General features: G+C 35.9%; 1 long non-coding RNA gene and 1 pseudogene across 1 annotated transcript; one reads left to right on the top strand and one right to left on the bottom strand.

Moving 5' to 3' along the window:
• Positions 1–570: 570 nt before the first annotated feature.
• Positions 571–24149, bottom strand: LOC139797214 (uncharacterized). The gene is made up of 3 exons (XR_011726353.1): positions 23289–24149; positions 16900–16973; positions 571–921 (listed from the first exon to the last, which is right to left on the bottom strand). It is a non-coding gene; the product is annotated as an uncharacterized lncRNA (long non-coding RNA).
• Positions 22244–23333, top strand: LOC139796668 (inositol polyphosphate 5-phosphatase K pseudogene; annotated as a pseudogene).
• Positions 24150–26088: the final 1939 nt, after the last annotated feature.

Genomic DNA, 26088 nt, shown 5'->3' with positions numbered 1-26088 from the left:
TGATTTTGAAAAAAAAAAAATCACTTCATTCATTCATTATTCATTCAACAACTTCCATTATTTTCTTAAAAATCACAAGATTGCTTGTAATATTAGAAACTGTGGGTGGAAAAAGCTAAAGGTTATGTGCAGAAGTGCTCAAAAATATTCTTCTCCCTATGCAAAGAAGTCCTTTATGAGTGATGACCTTTTATATTATTTTCCAAACTGAGTTGGTATGTGTTACATTCTGGGAAGATGGATGTTTTACTGGTTACACATCTTCATTGTGATGTACTACTAAGACAGAAAGTTGATATTCGTGTGTAACTTTCTTGATTTATTTAACTGGATCTTTAAATTCTGATTGAAAGACTTTGTTATGAGAACCTTAATTTTGGGACCATCACCTGAGGAACAATTGAATGGACAGCTTTTTTTCATTCTTCTTATGATTTTCTTAGGGGACTGGGCACATATTTGTAGGCATTAAATATAATATATAAAAGATGCCTTTCATCAATGTGTCTGCCTTTGAATGGCTGTGCTGCCAGTTTTAATTTAAACAGAAAAAAGAAGAAAACTGCAATGTTTACCAACTCACTATATGTTTATTTCCATCCTGATTTGCTAAACACAGATTAAGAACAAAAATTAGTTCCAAAATCCCAACTATAAAAATGATGGGAAATAAGCAAATAAATAGGTGCTTTATTTTCCCTAGCAACAGTCATGCATGGCAATAAACGTCACAATTATTTTTAAAAAGGATGTTTCATGTTTAGGTTTAGTTATCAAAATCCACAGCATATAGACTGGCAGCTTTTGAAATACATAAACTGTTTTTGTCCTTTTTGTTTCCATGGCAACTGAGTGCTCAAAGCTTCAGTTTGCTACATAAGGAAGAAGAAAACACCATCTCAGTGCAGGATCTGGAATTGCCTGGAACAAAAGAATGTGGAGAATGGAAAATTAAGCAACTCCACTACCATCACACCACCCTCTCAAAAAAAACCCAACAAAAAAACAACTCTAAACAAGCCTAGCAAAAAGCTTTTCTCCTTCATTTTGATCTTATAGGTCATTTTTTTTGAGTTGGTGGGTGCTTGGCCTTGGAAATTCATGTAATCAAAGGCTAGATCCTTTCATTTTGTAGTGCTTTAGGAGAGTAAAAACCTCACAGTGACATTTACTTAGATGATCATTCTGTTCACCTTGAAATGACATTTCATTACAAACACAAGCTTATTAGGTACTTTTTTTTTTCTTCCATTGCATTCCATATTGCTATCATGACTATATCATTAAGAGCCTCTCACTGTTTCTAGTTTTGCTTTGTTTCACTTAAAAATCTGTTTTAAAGAGGAATGCTGTTTGTTTCACAATCTTTTGGTAAGGTTTGCCACACGATGCAGAACGTTTTACTGCATTAAAAGGGATATCCTTGCATATGGAGAAGTGTATTTACTGAAATGCAAAGCATTCAGTGGAAACAAAATTCAAAGGGAAAACCAGATGTACTAGGAGTTAGAGGGCATCCTATGACTAATATATTGTGGAGTAGAAAGGTGCTACTGTTTAAAAGAGGACTTGAATTTCCAGCCATCCTCAGTTCTGCTATTTATTTCCTAAAAAAGAACAGCCCTGGACAATTCATCCCCAACAACAGAACTAGCAGTGCACATTCAACACATGCAGAGACTTGATTGCTTTCAGGTATTCAGAGGAATGGATTTAACATTTTCCACAAATGCAGACAAGCAGATTTACTCTCAGTCTTGCCTGCTAACTTATCAAGTAGATATATTTGAGAGAAAATACTACTGCTGCATAAGATGTACAGATATGAAGTGCAGAGTGAGACAAGTTTTAATATATTATTCTGTACCATTTCTGTTATAAAATTAACTTGCATTTAATGACTGTTCTTCCATCGTGACATGAAGGGCAACTGGAATAGACCCACAGTCAGCAGACATCATAATTCTTTCCCACTGAACTGGTTTTGATTTATATTAGGTAAAATACAGGCATTAAAGATATGTACAACATAATGATTTTTGGTTCCAAAGACTTGTCTAAAACATAGCCTTCAGAACACTAATTAAATTTGAATGATCTGCATACAGCATTGTGTTTAGTATTTTCATATAAAAAGCAATTTAAAATAGGCTACAGCTGAATTAAATTCCCCTTAGAATTTTAAGAGTTTCATCATGGAGGGGTTGTGTTATTAATTCACGATGACCTGATGATCCAACACAGCTTCTAAGGAGCCATTCCAGTCGACTGGATAAATAATAGGCCATGGAAAATAGAGTATGATCAACATAGCCTGGAATGGCTTCTCAATTTCTGTTTTGCTTTGGTGAATAAATACATAAAATATTTTTTAATAGCAGAAATATATACTGGCTCAGTAGACCGTGAAATTATCATATAGGATACATAATACATGTTCTTAAGGGAGAGAAAGCCTGCTGAAGTACTCACTGCTCTGCTTTTGACAAACAGAGCAGCCATTTATAGATATGTCTTCATGATAAATTTCATCCTACAATTCAATTTATTCTAGTTGTTGTGATTAGTAAACCTTAGCTTTTTTTTAGCTTATTTTTAGCTGTTCTATGCTTGCAGCTGAGAAAGAAATTACATGAATCAAAAGTCGCCAGATTTGATAAGAAGAAAAATAAGAATTATGTGCATAAGATGAGAAATTTGAAAAAAAACCAAACAAACCCAAACAGGTAAGCCAGTTAACATAACATTTAAAACCACCTTGTTCTGAAATTCAGCAAGAGGTTAGTATTTTTTGGAGCTTTCTGAACTTTCTGGTTAAAGTTCACAGAAAAAGTTCTTGGAAAATCCATACTTACTATTGAAAAAGAAAATTGTTATTTGGCAATGCTATTGGATTCTGTACCATATCTATAATACTGTCAGAATTTCTCAGATAAATAGTTACTGCTTTACAGCCCAATGTTTCAGGTACACAGCATGTGGCATATATAAGATGAATTTTTCAGAATCTTAGGTTATAAACTATACATCTTCTGAAGTAATATAGGTACCATAACTGCTGATTTTCAGAAGTACCTGACCAAGATAACCATGTTCTAAAAATCTTTATGGCAGCTCATCAGTATGCCTAGCTCAATGACTGTAAAATCTTGCCTTGTGTATGTGGATATGAAAAAATATCCATTACTCTTAACAAGACCGATACCCAAATAATCCTAAATATTTCAACACAGAACTCCAACTGAAAATTTGTTTAATTAGATATTAAATCCCTTAGAAGATATGACTTTTCTAATAATAGCTAAATCTAAACTTTCTCTTCAGTGGCACATAGAAAGCATAGCATTCCATGTCAGTTTTGTACAGTGCCTTTTAAATTTATGGATAAAGTAAATGTAGTCAGAAAGGACAACAGTATGTAGTAACTAAATAAGGTTTAAAATTCTTGTCCTTTTTCTATCTCATATATTTTTTTAGTGACTGTTTAGAAAAAAAAAAATAATAAAAAAGAAACAAAATAAAACATAACAAAACACCACACTTTAAGAAGCTAGAATTGATTTTTTTATCCTGCTCAAATACAAGGCTCTGTGATTCTCTGAAAAAATTTCTGACCTTGGTAAATTAAGAACAGTTTTTCATGAGTGTGCTATTTTCAAAACTTTCCCAGGTAACTTGGGTATTGTTATTTAGTAAGTCTGTGTTACGCTTTGAAATGTGATAGCTGAGCAAGTGCTAGAAATCTGTGGCCATGTAGGTCCTTAGTGCTTATCTCAGTGATCCACAACATTGCTGTGTCATAAACCATGTCAAGAAGCCAGGGAGATCCAAAATAATGTTGCTTCCAGACCACAGCCCCGCTATCTTTAGTCACTAAAGATTAACTTTGTTAGCTTTCAACAACAAAGAGGCTTTGATACAGAAACAACTTGCACTTATTCCAGTCAGTTTCCTTTCTGTATATTGTATGTTTCTTTCTTTTGCATCAGAATAAGCTGAAACTCTTAAGTACTGTTTATGGCAGTCTAAATTGTAACTTGTATAAATCAAGTGGATGTTGTGAAGAAATCTGCTACCAAAAGCATCTCTTGAAGTAACCTGGTGGATACATGGCTTGCTGTAATCCTGATCAAAATTAGCTTTTGGCTCTGAAATTGTCATTCTAAAAATTATTCTGGTATTATTGTTGTGAATTATTTTAATATTTTTGCAATATGCTAAGCTATAATGTCTAGATGTAAATATATTTTTCTCAGGCTTTCCATTAAAACTCTGTGGACTTTCAGATTATTTTTCAAAGGAAGCTTCTATTTTGAGAAATTATAGAATACAGAAACAGGGTCTTTTTGAAACTACTGATGAAATGGAGAAATGTTCTTTTCCAGTGGAAGAAGATAGTTAAATTATTTTTGAATCCTTAAATTCAGTCAGAACTTTTATAGTGATTCTTAGATAGACAGATTTTCTAGAGTAGGACAATCCCACAGCTGCTGTATGGAAAGAATAAGATGAAAGTCATTGTTGTATCTTAGTTTTAAAGAAGCAAACAGGCAACATCTCGTTCTTCTTACTCTTCTTCTAACTCTTCTTGCTCCTATACACGTGCATTTCTATAAAATATGATGATGTGTGAACATGGTTGAATGTCAGAAATTACTGCTGTTATAGTATGGGATATTTAAGATTGTTGCTCTGTTGATTGAATACAAAAAATAGTAATTAAAAAGGATATATCCCATTGAAATACCACATCTGTCCATTTCCTTTAAAATGTTATCACTTCTTTTCAAAACCTGCTGAGGAAGTTATGCTGCACTATGAAGGAGCAATAGAGCACCTCTGACCAAAATACAATTAATGTTGTACAGGAATATGCAAGCCATCTAAACTGAAGTATAATTGTATCAGCATCAATAATATAATACAGCAAGGAAGGGACAGATCATTCAGTCCTGTACAAACTGGACTAGAAGATCTGTCATAAAAAGAAGCTGATCACCCTAATAATGAGTTCTCTTTTGCCACAAGAATAATTATTTCCTGATTTGTCTAGACTGTGAATAAATTCTTTGCCCTTCATTGTGAAACATGCAGATCACTCTGAATCTTTATGATTACCTGTTTCTTACTGAAATTTATTATTAAATTACAGATAGAAATGAATTTGAATGCACTGTATGGGTTTATATAGTATCTTAAATCATAACACCTTTTTAGTATTTTGTTAGGGAAGGGAATTTCAGGGAAGTATCTTGGTTATTTCTCTTTTATTGTAGTCACCTAATGCCTTCTTTAAGCACACCCCAAACATCAAGTAAATGCTTTTGTTATTTTAGACAGCATTTCAGACTGCATTTTCTACTGTGTTTCATGTTTCAAACAAAACTGTGGGTTTATCTAATGGAAGAATTCAAAGCATGAAATTGCTCTGCTGAAATTCAGTGACTGACTGCAAGATGTCTCGAAACAGCAAGCTATATAAATGCTAATAAATAACCACTACATAAATGTAGTACAAAAATGGAACACAGACGTGAACAAAAATAAGGAAACTTGCTCCATCCCTCCATATGCCTTTCTTGACACAACAATCCTTTCTCAATGGAACCTATCTATCAAACACACAGAGAACAGAAACAGTTTTTAGCCTTCTATATCAGCTTGAAGTAACACTTTTCTCCTATTTTCCTCTCTTCTTTAGTCATTTTTGTGACCTTTTCCTCATGTAATTCCAATGTAATTTCTCAAATCTCCTGTAGCTGTTTTGCAGTCTCCACTAGATGTTCAGAATTTAAAGCACTCAGGGTTTACAGGGCACAGAAGAGTCTATGTTCACATGATTATGTGTTGGGACATCTACATGGATGTAAGAAGCTTAAGATGTTCATGTTGGTCCATTTCTTTAACAGACACTAAATGTCTGAATATAGTATCACCATTTCAACATTCCTGAGGAGCATGGGACCTCTGACCTCTCAGAAGAGAATAAAAAAACTAAGGAGGAGGCATCAAGAAGTGAAGGAACAGCTACATGGTGGATTTTTCACTCTCAGTCTACAGGAGAATGGAAGGTCCTTTTACAGTTTAAGATGCAAGCTGTGAAATAGGTGACAGAACAACCACAGGGAAATGGACGACCACTGAAGAGCCAATATAGTATAAAAATTAAACTAGATTTAATATTTATATTTAAGATAAAAATATCTAACTTATACATGCCACCAAGGCTAAAAGATTCTCCAAAGCAGAAGAAATATGTAGGAAAAATTAAATTTGTCTGGTTTTATACTCTTGTCTCTGTTTTGGTATTCATTCTGAAATATGCAAATGTGTCCTTCTAAATGCAAATGCAGATTAAGGCTCTAAAATGATCACACATTAGAGTATATATAGAAGGGAGCTGTTATTTCAGTTACTGAGATTCAGGAGATTTATGAACTTTCAGCAAGGAAATTGAAACTGATGTTCAGAGAAAAGGCCATTATTCACGTACTCTCAACCAGAATTTGAGATCAAACAGCTTCAATAAAAATTTAAAACTGTAGATTCTGAGCCACACGTTCTACCTAATGACAGTCATAGCCATAATTCCCCTGTATTTTTATAAAAACACATACAAAACCAAGACTGAGAATGCCTGGGCATACGCTTTACAATGTCAAAACCAAATTCAGTTACAGTGACGAGATCTTCAGATTTTCGATTAATACTGATTTTTTTTTTCTAGTTAGACTCTGGCTTGTCTATTCTTTTTTTACTAATAATTTGCCTTTCTTGTTAAAAATCGTTTACCTTATCAACACATATGGATTTCCACTATCCAAAGGTATACAGACTCTTAACCGGGTACAAAGTCTACATTGGTTAATCAGAATCTTTAGAACTTTAAAAAATAATCATATTCCATGCTCTAGTTAGCTCATGCAATATTTGAGCTAATTTCTCAGCTGCTTAACATACATGATAATCAGAAGTCTGTAATTAAGTTAGTCATGGATTTCTTTGGCAACTATACCCACTCTGCATTCAAGTTTTCTATTTGACACTAATAATTAAATATTATTAAAGAACAAAGAAATGTGAAAAAAAAATCACCTAGGAATAGAAAACAAAGAATAACAAGTGTCACAGATTTACATTTGTACATCAAATGGCACAAAGGAAAACAGATTAAAATGCATCATTTTTTTTACACAGAATCACAGAATGCATGAGGATTGAAGGAACCACTGGAGAACACCTGGTGCAACTTCACTTCTTAAGAAGGGTGACCTAGAGCAGGATGCCCAGAACCATGTCCAGATGTCTTCTGAAATCTCCAGGGACTGAGAATCCACAACCATTCTTATTCTTGGCAACCTGTTCTAGTGATTAAAATTAGTGAACCAATGAGCCTTGTAAATTGTCATTGAAAGACAGTGCTTGATGGAGTCAAAGGCCCAAACCTTCAACAAAGGTTTGACAGAAAAGTCATCTGTACTTGCTTTACTGTTACATCCTACTACATTTTATTTGTTTGCTGAGGTGTCATGGATGCAGATACACTCAAGACTGCATCACATAAACAGTGTTTCTCTGTGTGTTTTCTTTTTAGAAATGAAGCTTTTGAAACAACAGCAAAAAAATCTCATTTTCTGTGAGATTATTATATAGAAAGAAGCCAGAAGAGATACTATAGAACTGCTTTCTATGTTTCACTTAAAAAGATCACCATGTGTCCACTATGCGTGAATAATAAAACACAGCATTCTCAAAGAGGGTCAAAAATTAAGTGTTCCTGAGAAAGGGAGTTTTGCTGCCTAAGAACATGCATCTCTTGGGCTTAGTTGGGTATGAATGACACAACTTGAGTTCATTAATGTGCTTAATCTCTTGTATTGAGTATTTTTAATCAAACCTAAGAGATTTCTGACTTTTTTTTTTTAATAGCCTTAAGAGCTTTCTTGAGAAGAGAATTAAAAGCAAAATAATTTTTTCAGGAGTAGATTTCATAAAGGTTGACAATCAGAAAGCAGATTTATTCCATCCATTCCGTATGTGAAAACTGAAAACAGAGAGACATATTTGCTACCAAGGCTGTTCACTACCCTGCCTAGGTCTGAACAGGTGGATTTTCAAATGGCTTTTCATTTTCAGTAAACATGAGAGACCAGGGAAAATGAAAGGAGGCATGGATGGCCAGTTTATCATTGTAACAGATAGAGAAGCTGTATTTGTTGAGAGAGTGCACTGTTCAGAATCACACAGAGTATGCCCTCAATTTCACTTCTCTCTACCAGTGTTCATTCAGCTGATGATGTTCTCCACTCAAAGGGCAGCATCCGCTTTGTTCTAAGTTCCTGCTGGAATGGAAAAGCTGACAGGGGGAAACTTGCACAAAGGATATTGTGCTGTTAAAGTTTGTTCAAAGCGACAGTTGTCAGATCTCTTTGAAATGAAATTGAAAAGGAAAAACCAATTTTCTTTGAGCACAAAGTTCAGCTCATTTGGTGTGCTGTACCTGTCTAATTTCCTTCTCTGGAAAAGTAATTTTGACTAGGTCTATTTAAAAACATAGTTTATACTACTACAGGCATGCATCTGAAAGTTCAATTCCACTTTGCATAATATTTATAGACAGTAAATAAAATTAATTTTGTTCTCTTAAAAAAACCCAGAAATGTCAAAGTTTGCTAAGCACTGGACTTTTTTCTCCTGTCTTACCAAATGTGATTTTTAAGGCTTTGACTTGAAATAGGCAACATAATTTTTAATGTTTTATTCATTCCCTGTTTTAGTAATGGATAATTAATGAGATTTAATATATTTCAGGAGTGAGCTGAACTCCTGGGAAACTTGAGCTATTTTGGAAAAAATTAAGTATCACTAGATAAGCAATAAATCTAAAACCATGACATGTTTTTAAGTATTTTCCAACATACATTACGTTGACTTTGGGTGGGGTAATAACAAGATATAAATATATAATACAGGCTAAAATGTTTTTTAGTTATAAATTCCTGGGCAGTATCTCCTGTTGAGAAGATTTGACTACTTGGAAATAGTAGACATTTGGATGTACTGGAAAATAACACAAAATGTGCTACCTTTACATTTCAGAGTGTGTTAGAAGAGCTGGTCAACTGTATAGCACTCTGCAGGGTATTGTGTGTGTGTGTGTGTGTTTCATGGAAAGGAGTTTGTCCCTCTGAGGTACTTCTAAACATACAACATACAAACGTAAAAATTGCAGACTGGATGTCTTCTTGATTACCTATTTCAAGACCAGCAATGCCTTTCTCACTGTATTTTTATCAAAATATCTAATCCCACTTCGATATACACAGGATGCCTGTACTCAAGGAAGGTCAGCTCAATCCATATATCCATTGAAAGCATTTTTAGAAAGGGCAGTGACTGCACTGTTTTGGAAAAATCCTTTTTCCAGGTGTGGGCTATGCAAGTACATTTTCCTTTGCACTAAGACCAGGTTAAGCACCAATTTTATCATACCTGTATACTAAACTGCAGTCAGAATTACAGTTTTAATACTACATTTCAGCAATGTGCTGATTCAGTCTACTTTGAGCTGATTCAATCAGCATGATCTGCTGCTGCAACTAAGAAGCTGTCTACACAAGGGCTTAAAATGTAATTAATAATGCCATAACACATGAAATCTAACTATCTAACTGAAATGGAAGTTGTTATGGCAAGTCTGATTTAGCAAGGTTTGAGCTGTGGAGAGATGATCCACAAAAAAAGATCATAAAATCATGGTCAGTGAGTGGAAAAGCTGACTTTTCTGTCTTAACAAAGTTTGTAGGCAGACCATTGATTCAGAGTATTGTCAATCAACATTAAAATTTACCTGTATCTAAAAGACCTTGGTTTATGTGTATTTTGGCCCTGCTTTTATAATTTATGTTTGTGTACTGGCATTTTTTTCTATAGGTACTAATCCCTAAATTTTGTATTACAGATCACCTTACACAGCTGAAGAATGCTATAATTGCTAATTTTCAGATAGACATCTGAAGGACAGAAGTAACTACTGCTTTCTCTAAAATTATACCCAGGAAGCCTGTTTTGCACTCAGTGTATAAAACTTGTGAACACCCTCAAAATTGGACTTTTATTTTTCTTGAGAGAGAGATAAAAACTTTAAAGCTTTGTTCTTTACAGCTTAAAAAGGAGCCCCAAGCACAGACAAAATAAACTGAACAAATTATGTTGGGATGTTCACAATGTGTGTAACACACATATTGACAGCAGGATCTCAAAAATGACAAAGCAGTACTATTATCTGTGGAAAATAGTTGAAATCACTTGAGTGAAAAACTGCATTCAGAAACAGCAGTTATTCAGCAGTAGGAATAGGCAATGTTTGCATGCCATCAGCTTTCAGAACAACTGTTTAGGTTTTCTTCAGTGCTAGAAAACTATCTCCAGATCCATTGCCTGAGGAATTATTTTGTTTGTTTTCTGAAAATGATAATGGTTTGGCATCATTAGGAATGAAAACTCTTCTCTTTAAAGGGTGATAATATATCCTGGAGGAAGAACAGAATGCTCATGTGCATCCCAGTCTCAGGATGTTGGATCCATATGAACCTGGGAGAGGAATGTGCCAAGTCATGTGTATCTTTGACAGCTAAATACATTTTTATTTTTATTATACGTACACTTTATTTTGGTAACAGGCTGCTGGGAGCTGAGAATTTCCTTTTTAGCTAATTTTTTTTTTTTTTTTTGTGGGTTTGTTTTTTTTTTTTTTTTTTTTTTTTGGTTTTTTGTTGTTGTTGTTGCGTTTTTTTTTTGGGGGGGGGATAGGGGGCTTTTTGGGTTTTTTTATCTGTCCTGAAGCTCATCATATTAAAAGCTGGCTCTGATGTCAGAAGCAGAAAGTGATGTTAGGCTCACACTCTTGGCCAGTTTGCATTGCTGCAAAAAAATCAACAGATTGGCACAAGAGCAAACAGGTTAAGCTTCTGTTTAGTTTGCAGATTGGCAAACAGATGATGATCACTGCTATTTCAATTTTTGGTGAGCCAACGGCCTCTTCTGAGTATAAAAGAAGCTGAAATATGTTCAGCCCTGGGAAATGCAAAAGCTTTATAGCATTTGCTTTGAATTGCTCCCTGTTTGACAGGATTTCTCAAGGAAATGGAGTTCAGAAAATATCAACATACTGTGATTATGTCACTGTAATCTTGCAGATAGTCATAAGGCTGAAAAAAAAATGTCTTTCAATGACAGAGCAATTTTCTGCTTGTTAGAAACAATGTATATTGTTAGAGAGGAGGGATATATAATGTCATGTACATTTATAATGGGGCACTTGAAAGAGATTCATTTTTGTGGCTCATCTTGAGCAGTTAAATTTCAGGCAAGGATGTGTTCTAAACCTGAACTTGCCAGAACTAATTTCATACCCTGACAGTAAAGGAAAACAAAAGAATTTTTCATAAAATTGTGTAAAATATATTACATAAATTTACTAAGTTCAAACTGTGAGCCTCAAAACTTTTTTAAATAATAAGGGTTTTAAATAATAAGGTTACTTTCATGCAGTAACCACCTTAACTACATTTTCCCATCCTGGGAAGAGCTGCAGCTGCTTGTCTAAATCTGAGGTCAGGTCACTTAAGTGCAACTCCTTCTTACATGGTTCTCTGAGCAGGGCTAATGCCCAGTTCTTTTCATTGCCAGGGGAAGGTCACCTATAGTTCTGTAGAGATCAAAAGAATTCAGCAGTACTTGGCAACAGCATTCATGTTTGAGGAAAAAAAAAAAAATATAATGAAATGGTACTGTTAAAATATGATCTGGTGAGACAGGCTTACATGGTTATGCCTACCTGGTTTTAACCCATAGGTTCAGCTGGTGCATTACTCCATTCATGTTTAATATATTTTAAACATTCATTTGTTGATAAGCTATAGGTCAGCAAGTGATGGGATGGAGCTGAAGCTGACATGCCTTACAAGAAAGGAGGGGAACAGCCTAGGGAGGCAGATACTGAATCTGAGCATTTCTGTGGCACTTTGGGGTGTCACACAAACTGCTTGCTTGACAGTAGATTGAAAAAGAGCAGCTATGTTTGCATCTCTAGGTGATAATGTCAACAAGGTTTAAAAAAGGGCAGGAATGAGATGATTTTTTTTTTTTTTTATATAGGCATACACTTAATAAATACAAGAATGTATCTTGCATTTTCATTAGATCTTGAATTTCAATTTATTGCTGATGGAACAGGTTTGCTTGAACTTCTTTTTGGGGAGAGGGATTATATTTTTCAGTCTTTATAAAACAGTCATTTGCAAATAACTTTTTATCACCCTTGACAATGAATGATATCACCCGAGGGCATAAGTTAAGTTTTATGTACGTTAAGTACATTAATATTTTATACCCGAGCTTTAACACACTTTTTTTATGTTTCATTTTTCACACAGGATTAACAACCTGCTTGAATTTATTTCATTGCATGCTATTTTATTTTTTTTTAAGCTGCTCTCCTATGTTTAGAATTTAAGCTATTTTCTGCAATAGTTCCATAACTAGCAGAGTTTGATTCCTTTTCCATCAGAAAATTTCTATTTAGCATGAGATCACCATTCAGCATGACATGTTTCAAAGAATTTCAAGTATTAGTTTATAAATTTGCTGAGCTATGTCACCAATATTTATTCCTGAAGAGTTCAGAATTACTGAGAAGCCAGTAAAAAAAAAAAGGGGGGGGGAGGGCAAAAACCAAACACTCCACTATTTTCACATGAAATATTGGCATTATGGTCTTTTTAGTATACCCCTTTTTCACTACTAAAATAATGAAGCAACCATTAAACCATGAAGTACTAACTCAAAACATATGGAAATGTTTTCACTTATTTTTATAGAGCTGACAGGTAGTCTGTCAATGCAATGCCTCTACTGGAAGGGAGAAACAGAATACAGCAAGTGAAACAGTCTCATGGAAAGATCAAGTCAATCATACAGCATTTTAAATTGAATTAAAGAGCTAGTATAAAAGAAAGCAGTTCCAGATAATTAAGTGAAAGAAATCAGTTCCAGGTAGTTAAGTGAAGATCTAGACATTCATTCAGATTTCAGAGACACATTTTCTCTGCAATTTTTATGTGCAATGTTACAGAGAACATTATAAAGGCTAGAAATTGAAGATGTAGAAGAGACCACCAAATTAAATTTTAAGATTGGGATGCAGAGCATTAATGGTGCAGAAGACAATAAGAGGACATAAGTGAGCTAATTACTTCAGAACTTGATGATAAATGAGGACAGAAAAAGAATAGCTAAATGAGATTCAGAGGCTATTTTAGAGAAATCCAAAATGTTAGTACAGAGTAAATATGCATATTCAGTATAAAGGACAGAGAGGACAAAGCCAAAAATTTACAAGGGAAGGCAATGTAACACAAAGAAGTTTATAATAAAACTCTTCAATGTAGATGCAGTGTACATGTAAATAGGATTCTTCTCATAAATGCAGTTATGTTAAGCCCTCGACATAAGTGGCAAAAGATGATGATCTATAGGAAGTGCACATTTTTGACTTGGGTAGGAGGTGCTGTGGCATAACTAAATGGTATATACACTTGTAGACACAATGCTTGTATTTAGGAAAAAACTAGCAAATAAATAATTCTTTTAGCTTTCTCCCATGTTAATGTAGTATCAGACTCATTTCGAGTCATATTTTAAAAAGTATTTCTAGGGGGGACTTGTGCCTTAGCAGAACAATAAGCTGCTGTTGACATCAGAATTACAACTCTTATTAATAGAGATTTTTCTTCAGACCAATGATTACAGAATTCAATTTATTGACTCTTCTAATATTCTCACAAAATAAGAGTCAGGTACATTCCACAAAACACTAACAGAACAATGATTTATTGGTTTACTTTTTAGTGGTAGGTACTTGAAACAGCGTTCTGTCTCTCCCTGACAGTGATTCTCACTGGGATCTTGGTCAAGGTCCATTCTTGACCTGAATGAGCTAAAGGAAATCCTTACCCATCTGTTGTCCTAATTAACTTCTGTGTATAAAGGTAATATGAACCTCATAGGGCTAGTGTGGAGCTTGTAGTTCATTTGTACAGTATATCCTGCTTTCTGACTGGCAAAAGCAGAGTTCTTTAATATGTAACACCAACAATTCTCATTATTTGCAAACCATATAGAAAAGGGAGAGTGTAAGGGAAATGTATGGGCAACTGAAAGGGCAGTATGGAAATAGATCAGATCAGAGCTGTTGCTTTGAAATCACAACACAAAATTTTTGAAGGCTTTAACTTCTGGCAAAGTTTTAGAATTGTCTTTGATGGATTGACTTTGCTGAATGTTCTCCTAGCAGATGGAAAATGTCACTTTGTGAAAAAATAAAAGGCTGATAGTGATGAATAGATTTTAAATAGTTCACTTATTAAATTAGACAAAGGACAAATAAGTATTATAGTTAGTAACATAAAGATTAAAAGTGAAATTTTGGAATTAATAAACACCAACAGAAGTGAAGTGATGCCTAAATGCCAGTGTAATTACAATGCACCTTAAGTTCTTCACTTCCAATTTAATTATTCCTAAGTTAACTAGAAATCTGAGAGATTTTTTACATTTGCTTGGAACAGGAACACATAACTCTCTCTTCAATGTGTACTAGATCCTAAAATGAACTGAGAGTTCTGTCAGCTCTGAATAGCTGATATACACAAGATTTCCCACACATCCAAAAAACCCCTCACAACCAACCTCCCTGCCCAAAATTCATTTTTGAAATTCCTATTGTGATGCTGTATTTTTAAAACATAGCTATTTATTAAAGAATAAAAAATAAAAATCAGTTCAGAGTCTCTTCATTGTCTAATATTTCTTCTGTTTAATGACACTCCTTCTACAATATAAACCCCCAATATTGCTCATGTTTTGATGGATTTATGTTAGCCTCAGAGGATTTACACCTTTATTTGATTTCTGTTAGCCATTCTCACAATAGCACAGGTCAGATTCAGCTCCCCTATAAAGCAACAAACCTCTTTACCTAAACCTTGCCCACAAAGTCTGGAATTATTGAATATTTTGGACAGATGTTCTTACAGAAGAGCAATGAGACTGTTATTAAACCCAAAGTAACTTATTAGGGAAATAAAGGACATTGACTCAGCTAAAAATTTTAAAAGATAGTGATAAGTGCTTCATGAATGATTGTTAGGAAGAGAAAGTCAGCACTGAAAGGGAACTTTTCAGTCATACAGGCTAGCTGTAACTTCTATAGATCAAATAGAAGTATTTCTTTCTGCGAAATGTATCAAAATGCAAGTGGCTGTCTCTCTGCCACTGCTTCTGGAAGGCTAGATCATAATTCTTATTTTTTAGGTAAACAGAAAACTTCTTCCAAATCAGAGCATAGATTACTTCATTCCCTGTTTATGGATACATAGTTTTGCAAGTGCTCTCCATTAGCTTAAATACCCCTTTTCCCTGCCAGTGTTCATCTTTAATGATAATAATTAATCATTATACATCATATCTTGTCTCAGGCTTTTTTTTTCCATAGACTAAATGAGTTACAAAATTTTAACTATATTTTTTTCTAAAACATACTATCAGTGTAAAATATTAAGTAGGAATTAATTAACTTTGTCCCTCTATTCTCTGTGACAATGCCAAACAGGGCAATGCCTTAGCATTAATGGACTATTTGGTTCCAGTGTCATGAAATGCATTCAGGAAGGTCTCTGAGCTTAGCTCTGAACTAACCTTCTACCTGTAGCAAATAGAGAGCTTTCAGCTTTAGTAGGTATAGGACAGGGGTAACCCACTATAGCCACTTAGTTCTTGCTTTGTTCTTTGCAAATTTACAAAATAAATTTAAAAAACCAAACAAACCTCAAATAATCTGCCCTCCACTTAATTGATGTGCTATCTCTACTTACTGTTTTCTCAAAGAAATACAATGTGTCTGCAAAAGATGACAGGTAGGAGGAAGCTGGTATCTTGATAAACTCTGGAGGAAAATCTTTATTCTACAGGTATATAGAGTAAATGTATAAAATAGGAACTCTTTTCCTTTCACTCAGTTCAATACTAATTAGATAATCCAAGCTTGCATGTACTTGTGTTAATTCCTGAAGTGGTACAGAGCACCTACAGAGCAGAGTTTATATGAATTAAGGTCTCCCTGCTATTGTCTTTCCTTCTTTTTACTGTTAGCTTAGGATGCACCCAACAAGCACTCGGGGAAACTGATACCAGGGTCAAGCACTGACAGAAGTGGTATCTTGAATACAGCATAATGCAATAAGTTTAGCTACATTTTTTTCCTTTTGTTTTTCAAACTGCAGAAAACATTTAACTACACCTACTGTTTGTGAAAGATGTTTCTTCCTGCAGAATGGGATGAACTGGCAGGTGGCTATAAAGCTAGCACTCAGTATGTTTGTTCCCTTAAGATGCAATGTGGAAAATAAAACTGAGTTGCAAACTGTGAAAATTGAAACTCTTGCGTTGCAAACACATAAGTCTGCACTTCAGGCACAAAATGTGCAGTCTTTAAGCAGAAGTGAACCACAAGTTACTGAAAGAGACAGAACATGCACTCTGGGAACACAAATGCAGTGTTTGTTTAATAATGGTATCACAGTGAGATACAGATGATAGGACATAGGCTGAATACATAAACAATGTAAAACTCCATCACTGAAACAGTGCATCTCAATGTGTTAGAGTATAACAAATCACTATATGTTAGCAACTTTTTTCAAACCAATGCCCTTGATGTGAAGCCTACTAAAAGTCTGTGTGTGATTAGTGGTTAAAAAATATTTAAGGAATCCTTTGCCATTATAAAAGTTTGAGCTAAAATTCTGCATAAGTGTTATCTGTGAGGAAGAACAGTACCTGGAATTTGGACCCTTAGTTGTCAAGCTCTGACTCCAGACAGCAGCAAAGCCCCACACAGCCTCTTACTCATTCTTTCCCAGTAGGATAGAAAAAAGATGAAAGGGTAAAAGTGAGAGAAGTTGTGGGTTGAGAGTGAAGACAGTTTAATAGATAAAGCAAAAGCTGTGCTTGCAACAAGGCAAAACAAGAAATTCATTCACTACTTCAGACTCCATCACACAAAACTGGTACTTGAGAAGATAAACACCGTAACTTTGAAAACTGCCCCCTTCCTCCTTCTTTTCCAGTTTTTATTGCTGAGCACAATGTCACATGGTCTGGAAATTTCTTGGGCCACTTGTGGGCAGCTGTCCAGTTGTGTCCCCTCCAGAATCTCGCACTTTCCCAGGCTACTTACTGGTTGGGCAGTGGGAGAAGCAGAAAAGGCCTTGACACCATCTAAGTACTGTCCAGCAAAGATAAAATATCAGTGTTGTTAACACTGTTCTAATCAGAAATCCAAACCACATCACCATACCTGCTACTATGAAAAAAACAACTCCACAGCAAAAAACATTACACTGAGTTAACATTATAAGAACCTCTGAAAGATTAAAAGTAAGTAAGTAAATAAATAAAATAATCAAAACAGCTACTACTATTCCCAATTAGAAAACTCTAATAATTGTATATTATTTTTCACAAGAGTTGGTTTTGGATTGCTGCTCTAAACATCTCAGGAAGTACTCCACCCCCCCTGTTATACCTGGAGTTTAAAAAAAGTGAATGAAAAAGATAATGGTTTCAGCAGGGAGGATTAGACAACTAAACATCACAAAGCAGAACTACTAATACAATACATTTTCATGGCTTTGGAGTACACAATTAATTACTGCAAAACAGAAGAAATCCCAAGAAAGAAATAAAAGCTGAAATGTTTGATTTCCCACATATGTAAGACAGCCTAATTTTGTCATTTACTCAAGCACTAAAAAAAAGTTTAGAAAAATCCCCATATGATTAAACACACTAATATTGTCTTAATGAATGATGAAGAATGAAATTCTATAATTCCTTATCCCTCTACTGAGTCTATACTTAGAAATTTCTCCATTACTATCACTGTTAATCATTTGCATTGAGGAAGTTGGCAAGAGCTATCAAAAACCAAGTAGTGTAACTTGAATGCCAGCTGCACAAAATAATCAGGATCTGGTGGGATGTACAATAAAATATGCCAGACTGTGTCATTATAATGCACTTTTGAAAGAATTATACATATTCATTCTTCTCATTTAGCACCCGAATGACAACAAGCAGGTGAGAACATCGGTACAATACATCAAGCAAGACAGTTGCCATTATGAACAACACATAAAAGACTGTGACAGAGTTGAAAAATGGAAGGAATGTTCTGTTCATACCTTGCAGGAATTATTATTCTTTGATAGTGAAATGAAGCTTGCTGGGAGAGGGGTATGTCTTGTTGTCATTGTAGGCAATAGTTCTGTGACAAATTGCAAGCACTATGTGTTTTTTAATAAAATCCCCAATACATTTTTTAAAGTATTGTCACTATAAGGAAAGTGACATCTTTTCTCAGATCTTTTGTTATTTAACCAACTCTTTTATTTTTTTTTTCTGTAAAATGAAAGGCTAGGTTCATCACTAATGAACTCCAAAAACATAGCTTTCTGTTGTAGTAATGAAAGATAAAATTATACTGTGACACTACTGAGTGACAAAAGAATAAACTCCCCTATTTCTATAATGTATTTTTTGATTGCAAAAAGTTGATATATGTCTGTAAAGCAAATAACTAAAAGGTAGTTTCTGAACTCTAATTTTTCCCCTTCCTCTACAATGTGTCACAATGCAATATTGACAAGATGCCGTTTCCTATCCTTCAAGTATCAGTAATTTTCTGATGAATATATCCAAACAGATTGCAAAGTAGAGCTGCCTCTCAAGAACTAAGACATACTAATTTGTAACAAGACTATTTTAAAAAACATTCCTTACAGGAAGATGCATCAAATATTCTACTGAGGACAAAAAGATGTCTGACACTTTTATCTGGGCCACATTTATAATACATATGCTGGAACAAAGAAATGCTTACACAGTCTTAATAGCATGGACAGTATCCAGACAGCTATTTGATTTTTTTTTTTTTGCAGTAAAACCATATTTTTTCTATAAAACTTTGATCAGGATTATTCACATTTCTTCAAGAGAAAATTAACAACAGATGTTAATGGCTGGTTGTCCACAACACCTGAAACATTTCAAGACATCTTTCACAGCAAAAAGATAAATTCTAGTACGAGATGGATCTGAAATAGTATGGATAAATCTTCACCTATCTACACAATCTGAACATGAACATATGTTTTGTTACCCTTTGAATGGTGAATTATAATCAGTAGTCACTGAAAGAACTCATGTTTTTCGGCCTGGAGAAGACTCCTGGGAAGCCTTCTAACAGCTTTACCAGTACCTGAAGGGGGCCTGAAAGAAAGCTAGGGAGGAACATTTACAAGGGTATATATTGATAGGACAAGGGGAAATGGTTTCAAGCTGAAAGAGGGTACATTTAGATTAGTTATTAGAAAGCAATTCTTTACTGTGAAGGTGGTGAGACACTGGAACAGGTTGCTCAGGGAAGTTGTGGCTGCCCCCTCCCTGGAAGTGTTCAAGGCCAGGCTGGATGGAGCTTCCAGCAACCTGGCCTAATGTCCGGAGGTGTTCCTGCCCATGCAGGGTTGTTGGAACTACGGGTTCTTTAGGTCCCTTCCAACCAAACCACTTCATGATTCTATGAAGCTTATTTTAATCTTTATTGTTTCAAGCATTAAAAATAAGTTGGCATGTTTATATATAAATCCACCAATTAGACCTCAACAATGTTACCAGACCTAGCTGTTTAGGGACTGATAAATCTGTGAGAGAAAGACTTCATGGACATTTTTTGGAAGAGATATGAAATCCAAAATGGCTTTTTATTTGGCATTGACTACAAATAACAGCCTACTTTCAAAAGAAATGGCTGAGGTAGGATTAACCTTTCAGCAGCCTTTAGGACACATAGAAAGAAGATTTGAATTTATACGAATGACTAGAACTTAATGATCAAAATTAAATTGTTGTCTGAAAATGCATATGACTTGAAGATCTTCTCCAGTCTTGACAATCACAAAAATTTCTCCTTTTTTTTTTTTCCTAGATTTTTCTATCTTGATTTAAAATTAATCTTCTCTTGGTGGAAATATTTTAATCTAATTTCATATCTTTCTGAATCATAAGTGCAGCTAGGTACCACTTCCCCTTTATATTTCTTGTGCTTTTAATTTTACATTCTTTACATTAGTTACAATCTCAAACATCATGAGATAATGACTAAAAACTGATGTGAATTATAGAAGTACTTTGACTGTGCAGAGGATGCACATATGCTGCTTATTTCCTGAAAGAATTTAACTTCTTACTGCAAAGTGGAGATACTTTCTTAAGCAGGGCGTTCAAATCTGATTGCACACTGACTGTATTTGGTCTTTAGGATTAAGTGGCAATTGTAAGATTTACAAACAGCAGATGGGTAGAAGAATTCAAATTGCTGTGCCATACCAAAGATGTGATGAGAATTTTGGCAGCCATATGGAATTTTTGAATGGGTAATGAAAACACTGGGCACGGAAAAAATGAAACTCTTCTGTGAGATAAAGCAGCCTACTCAGCTGTAGGTTTCTGGGATGAGGGAAGAAAAGTAAAAATAAAGCAGTACAAAGAGTAATTGCAAAAAATATAGAGTCCTGAAAATATAGTTAATATGTCAGGACATTGTTTGTGAATAGAATTTCCACACAAAATCAAGCGAATGTAAAGCTTATAGAATCACAGAATCTAGGTTGGAAAAGACCCTTAAAATCAAGTCCCAACAGTAAATCTAATGCTGCCAAGTCCACCTCTCGTACCTAAATAGAAACTCACAGGAATATATTGTGTCTTACTTTACTGAGGATGCATACTGGTGCAAATCAACACTTAGTGGAAACCTACTGGAGCTGCGAGTAAAATAATCAGTCTCAAAGCTTGGTAGCTTAAGAGCAAAAATGACCTTTAAAAGAAAATTAGTGCTTCATGATAGATGCAAAATCAAATCACCTTGACTTTCTGTAATAGTTAAGAATGTACATATTAATGCTGTGCTCATTTCTGTATTTCATTTATACATTTACAGCATTTAGTAGTAGAAGTTTTCCTAAATTAGCATATTTGATTCACATTTCCTGCCACTGATTTTTCATCATGCTCTGTTGATCTTCTTTGCCTATAAAATGTTTTGTCACTACATAACAACTATTTCATTTGTTAGATCAATAGTTTATCCCATTTTTCCTTCCTTTTATAGAAATTCCACTTATTTATTTCTTCATTTTTCAGCTAAAAATATATATGTTTCCTGAAAAGAAAAACTGCTAATATGCAGTACTGGAACATAAGGATAAACAAAAGTTAATTAGGACACAGTCATTTAGATGATCCTTTTATCACTCTTTCAGCATGAATGGTAATGAATTAATTACAAACATTAAAATTCTAAAATAACATGACAGCCAATACGTTAATGGAATTCTTTAATTCTTCCTTTTTACATGCATGAATTGCACATTTTTTAAACTGTTTGTATTTTTAATGGCTCTTTGATTTGGTAGATTAATTTAGTTTGTAAACAAAACCTAAATTATTAAAAATATTTTTTATTGCAGCAGTTATGTCTGATGGGTACTTCAGCAGTCTCAAAGTAAGGGTCTGTGCAATATATTGAAATCTCTGCCTGCTCTTTCGATAGTCTGTATGCATTAACATAGGGTCAATATATCTCAGCACAAAACTCTTGACAGCTCACTCTACTGTAATCTGTTACTTGTACTGCGCCTATTCAGATTCCCCCACTACACTCCCAGGGGAAGATAAAAAGGGAATAAGGGAGACGTTAAGGTGTGAAGGAAAGAAAATAGGATATGTTTAAAGAAATAGTAATTTAAAAGTTGTAAATTATAAATACATATAACTACATAGCTATGGAACCCACGCTCCTCAGTTGGTAACTGCTTCCCAACCAGAAAGTCCCACACTCAGCAGCAGACGAGGGTGCCCAAGTCCACAACAGCCCCAGAGCAACCAAGCCAGACCTACTTGTGAAGGCAGGAGCTGAACTGTCTCAATGAATGACATCCTTCTCCCATAAGGAAATGACCAGCAGAAGCTGTAACAAACAAGCAGACATCAACCCCCCCTAGCACACCAGCCAAAAATGCCATTAGAGGGCTCTCTTGGGAGCCATTTTATAGGGAGCACCATGAGAAGAAATACTGTGATTGGTCCATTTGGGGGACTTGACCCATTCTCCTCACAGTCACAGCTGCTCCCACATTGTAACCGCTACAGCAATGGGACAGAAGTTGCTGGTGGTGTCCCAGGCAGTCTCAGGTAGGTATCATTGCAGGCAGGTTTTTTCCCATGGTAATCCACCTTTATTCTTTAACATGTGATTCCATAACTATATAGGATATGATTATATATAAAAAAATTACATTATACATTTTGAACTACAGTTTTCTCAGCCAGAGTAAGATTACTCTGTGGTACACACTGGACTTCACCATTCTCCAAAAGGAGAAAAGCACAGTCATGAAAAAAAAATGTTCCCAAGAATTACAAATTTTCTGTTTGACTTGGTATTTGGTGATCCATGGAGCATATTTTTCATGACTAATTGTCTCTCTTGGGATATATCAAGCTCTCCTCTGTACTGATGCACGGATTTCTGCTTCTGATCTCTGAGAAGCTCATCCACCTTCCTTTTATAGGGGATGTTTTTACCCACTACGCACGTACAGGACTGTATGGCTACTGGAGGAACAAAGGAGCAGTTGCCATCCATATGTCCCATGTTTGTTTCAGGAACTGTGACTTGTCAGCTCACATGGAAAGCACAGAGAAGCGACTGGATGACCATGAGAAAATTCTGGAAATGCAGTTTAAAGGAGCACGTATTCCAAGGACCTTGGATCATGATGCTCTCTTCTGATTTGGAGACCTGAAGTTTCTAGTCTCAGATTATGACATACATCTTGTCTAAGAATCAGTAAATAAAAAGCCCTATAACCTGCTGTGGGAAACAGACCAGTTAAACTTAGCAAAAAAGGAGGCATTTCTTCAGGAATTCCTGGAGGGTCTTCTACAGTTTAAACCCACCTACAAGTTTGACCTTTATTCAGATGCATATGACACAAGTGAAGAAAAGAAAAACAGCCTGGACCAACAGAATTATTTGGAGAGTGAAAGGAAGGCAAACCCTCTGAAGAAGAACAATCTCTTGAGAAAGAGATGGGTATCCTCACCCATGGATCCAGTGGCATCCAGCGATCTTCTTCGGGGTCGCCTCGAGACGGGGCCAAGGTCCAGTGCAGGGGGGCAGGTCGGTGTTCGGCGATTCCGTGTTCTTTATATGCCCCGAATTTCACGCCACTGTCCGGGAATGCAGGCTCCAAAGTTTCTCCCAGCCCTGGGGGCTGATTCAGACTCGAGGAATCTCGCCTCTCAGGAGGTTCCCCCACTCCCAGTAAAAAGGCTTTTGTTGGCCGGCCCGGGGTCGTTGGCGCTCGTTAGCGGGTCTGCCGCGGGCGTCAGCTCACTGCAGGCTCCTGGCAGTCAGTGTGAGCCTACCCCCCAACATGCCATTTGTCAAATGGTCATTTGAGGCAAAGAAAGTTCAAAATTCCACCGAATGGAACCTCACACTCCCCCATCTACGATTCTGGCCCTGCCTCTGGCCAAGGCTGACCAGATAGGGGAAGCTGGATGCGCCTCTCTGCGAGTAACAACAAAGGGAAAACGAAACTGGGAGGGGAAAAAAAAAAAAAAAAAAAAGAAAAAAATAAAAGAAAAAAAAATGTTAAAAATAATAGTAATTAAAAAAAACTGGCGGACCACGGTAGAGGAGGTGAGAACAATGCCAGAGCAGACACCAAGGTCAGTAAGGAAGGAGGGGAGATGGCAGCTGTCCACCTGCAGCCCACAGAGGAGCAGGGTGGTGCAGTCCCTCCAGAAGCATAGTGAGGCAGGCATGGATTTGCAGACCGGGAAGGATCACAGTGGGCAGATATGGAGCTGCAGCTGTCTGTGGGAGATCACAGGGATGGGCAGATGTGGATCTTAAGCCATGGAGGACTCTATTCCAGGGAGGTGGCTGTTCCTGAAGCTGCTGTTAACTCGGTGTGCAGCCCAGGCTGGAGCAGTCTCTGCCTGAGGGACTGCATCTGTGGGAGGGACTCTGTGTCAGAGGGGTTTGTGACGGACTGTGTCCCATGAGAGGAACCCCGCATTGGAGCAGGGGAAGGCTGTGAGGAGTCCTCCCCCTGAGGAGGAAGGAGCAGCAGAAAAACCGTGTGGGGAACTGACCCTGAACCCCCCCTGCCCGTCCCATGTGCCCTGAGGGGGAGGCGGCAGTGAAGCGATCCGGGCCCGGGAAGAAGGCGGGGAGGGGAGAAGGTTTCAAGATCTGGTCGTGTGTTCACTATCTAGTGGCAGATTAAATTAATTGGTTTTCCTTCCCAAGTCGAGTCTGTCTGCTTTTGCCTCTTACCGTAATTGGGGAGTGAAAACCCCCCTGTCCTTGTCTCGATTAACGGAGCCTTTAGGTGGATTTCCATCTCCCTGTCCCACAGTGTGTGGAGGGAGGGGTGAGTGAGCAGAGGCCGGGTGTTTACCTCTGGGCCTAAACCCTGACAAGGACTGATGACTTTACAGCTCAAGTTCAGTAATTCTGCACTTCAAGAATGACCACTTACTTATCTTCTATCAGTGACTTTCATATGTGCCATTTTAAAGCAGAAAACAGCTGATTATCACAGTGTTTGGACCTACAACCTGCTCTCATATGTTGTTACAGTGAGAGTTTCTGAATTAATTTGAGGAACTGGAATGAATGAGGACTGCATAGCTTTTTAGTCCTTGACATAAATATCACAAAAAAGTAAATTACTCCTAAGGGGCCCATTTTACAAGAAGCATATGAGCAAATATTCTGGATGCACTTTTCTAAGAGCTCAGTGATTTATTACAATAATTCATTATCTCACCTGGTGCATTTCTGTAGACCATATTACCTTAGATTGCTATCTCATTTTACAGCTGGAGAAGACAGGAAGGCCAAGGGCTTACTACTAAGAAAACCTGAAGAGAACTGAAACTTGATGTATGGTTTCCTTATCTTCTTGCAGAATATATGGCCACCACAGCTGAACTGGTTATTTTGGCACCTTCCCAGCCAAGTTAGACTTATGAACTAAATAACTTTGTACCTAAACCCTTTATGGATTTATACCATTAGATGTGTTTGGAGCATCTTATTTAGGGCAAAGAGCAGAATAGCAACCACAGCCATTTTATTGCAAGGACATGACAGACCTCCATTAGAGAACACTAATTTTCTAAAATTTTGTTTAGAATTTTCTAGATTTTCATTTAGAAAAAGGAAAAATACATTTATATGAGAATAGGAGCAAATTTTCTTACATAAGAACAATCATTTAATGTCCTGAATAACTGGAAAAATCAGGCATTTCTTCCCTTTTTCTTCAGAGTGCTTGATCAGAAAGAACCCTATTTGGAATATCAATGACCACTTATTTCTGTTTATCAGACTAGTTATAATCTCACCAGTGTACAAAAGGGAGTGTAATTGAGCTGAGACACCCACCTGTAAGCTTCTGCCAGGCTACTAAAGCAGCCAGGAACATCAGTAGAAGTTATATTTTCAACATAGGTGGAAGGAACTTAGGTGTTCCTTTGAGCAGAAGAAGCTTATGCCTTCCCGACCCAATAAAATAAAAAAAATATAAAATTTGACTAACTGACCAGTATTTCCTTTCTTTTCATTATTGAATTTGTTTTAAGGAAACGAAGTGTCTTACATTAGTCCTGACTAAGCAACAAGATATACCATAATCTGAAATGGAAAACAAAGTCATGTGAATATGTGAATCACCTTGGAGATGAATAATATTGCTGTAAAACAAATAATTTACATTTAAATAACATACCTCTTTTTCCCCTAATTTAGAAGTAATCTTTATTCTTTCTCAACTAATCCCCAAATTTATGAGCTAGTTTGATCATATTTGTGCAATAAAATTGAAA

Source organism: Heliangelus exortis, chromosome 5 (genome assembly GCF_036169615.1).
Source record: "Heliangelus exortis chromosome 5, bHelExo1.hap1, whole genome shotgun sequence".
Lineage (NCBI taxonomy): Eukaryota > Metazoa > Chordata > Aves > Apodiformes > Trochilidae > Heliangelus > Heliangelus exortis.
The sequence above is the reverse complement of the archived record's forward strand: the minus strand, read 5'-3'. Positions and strand labels throughout refer to the sequence as shown.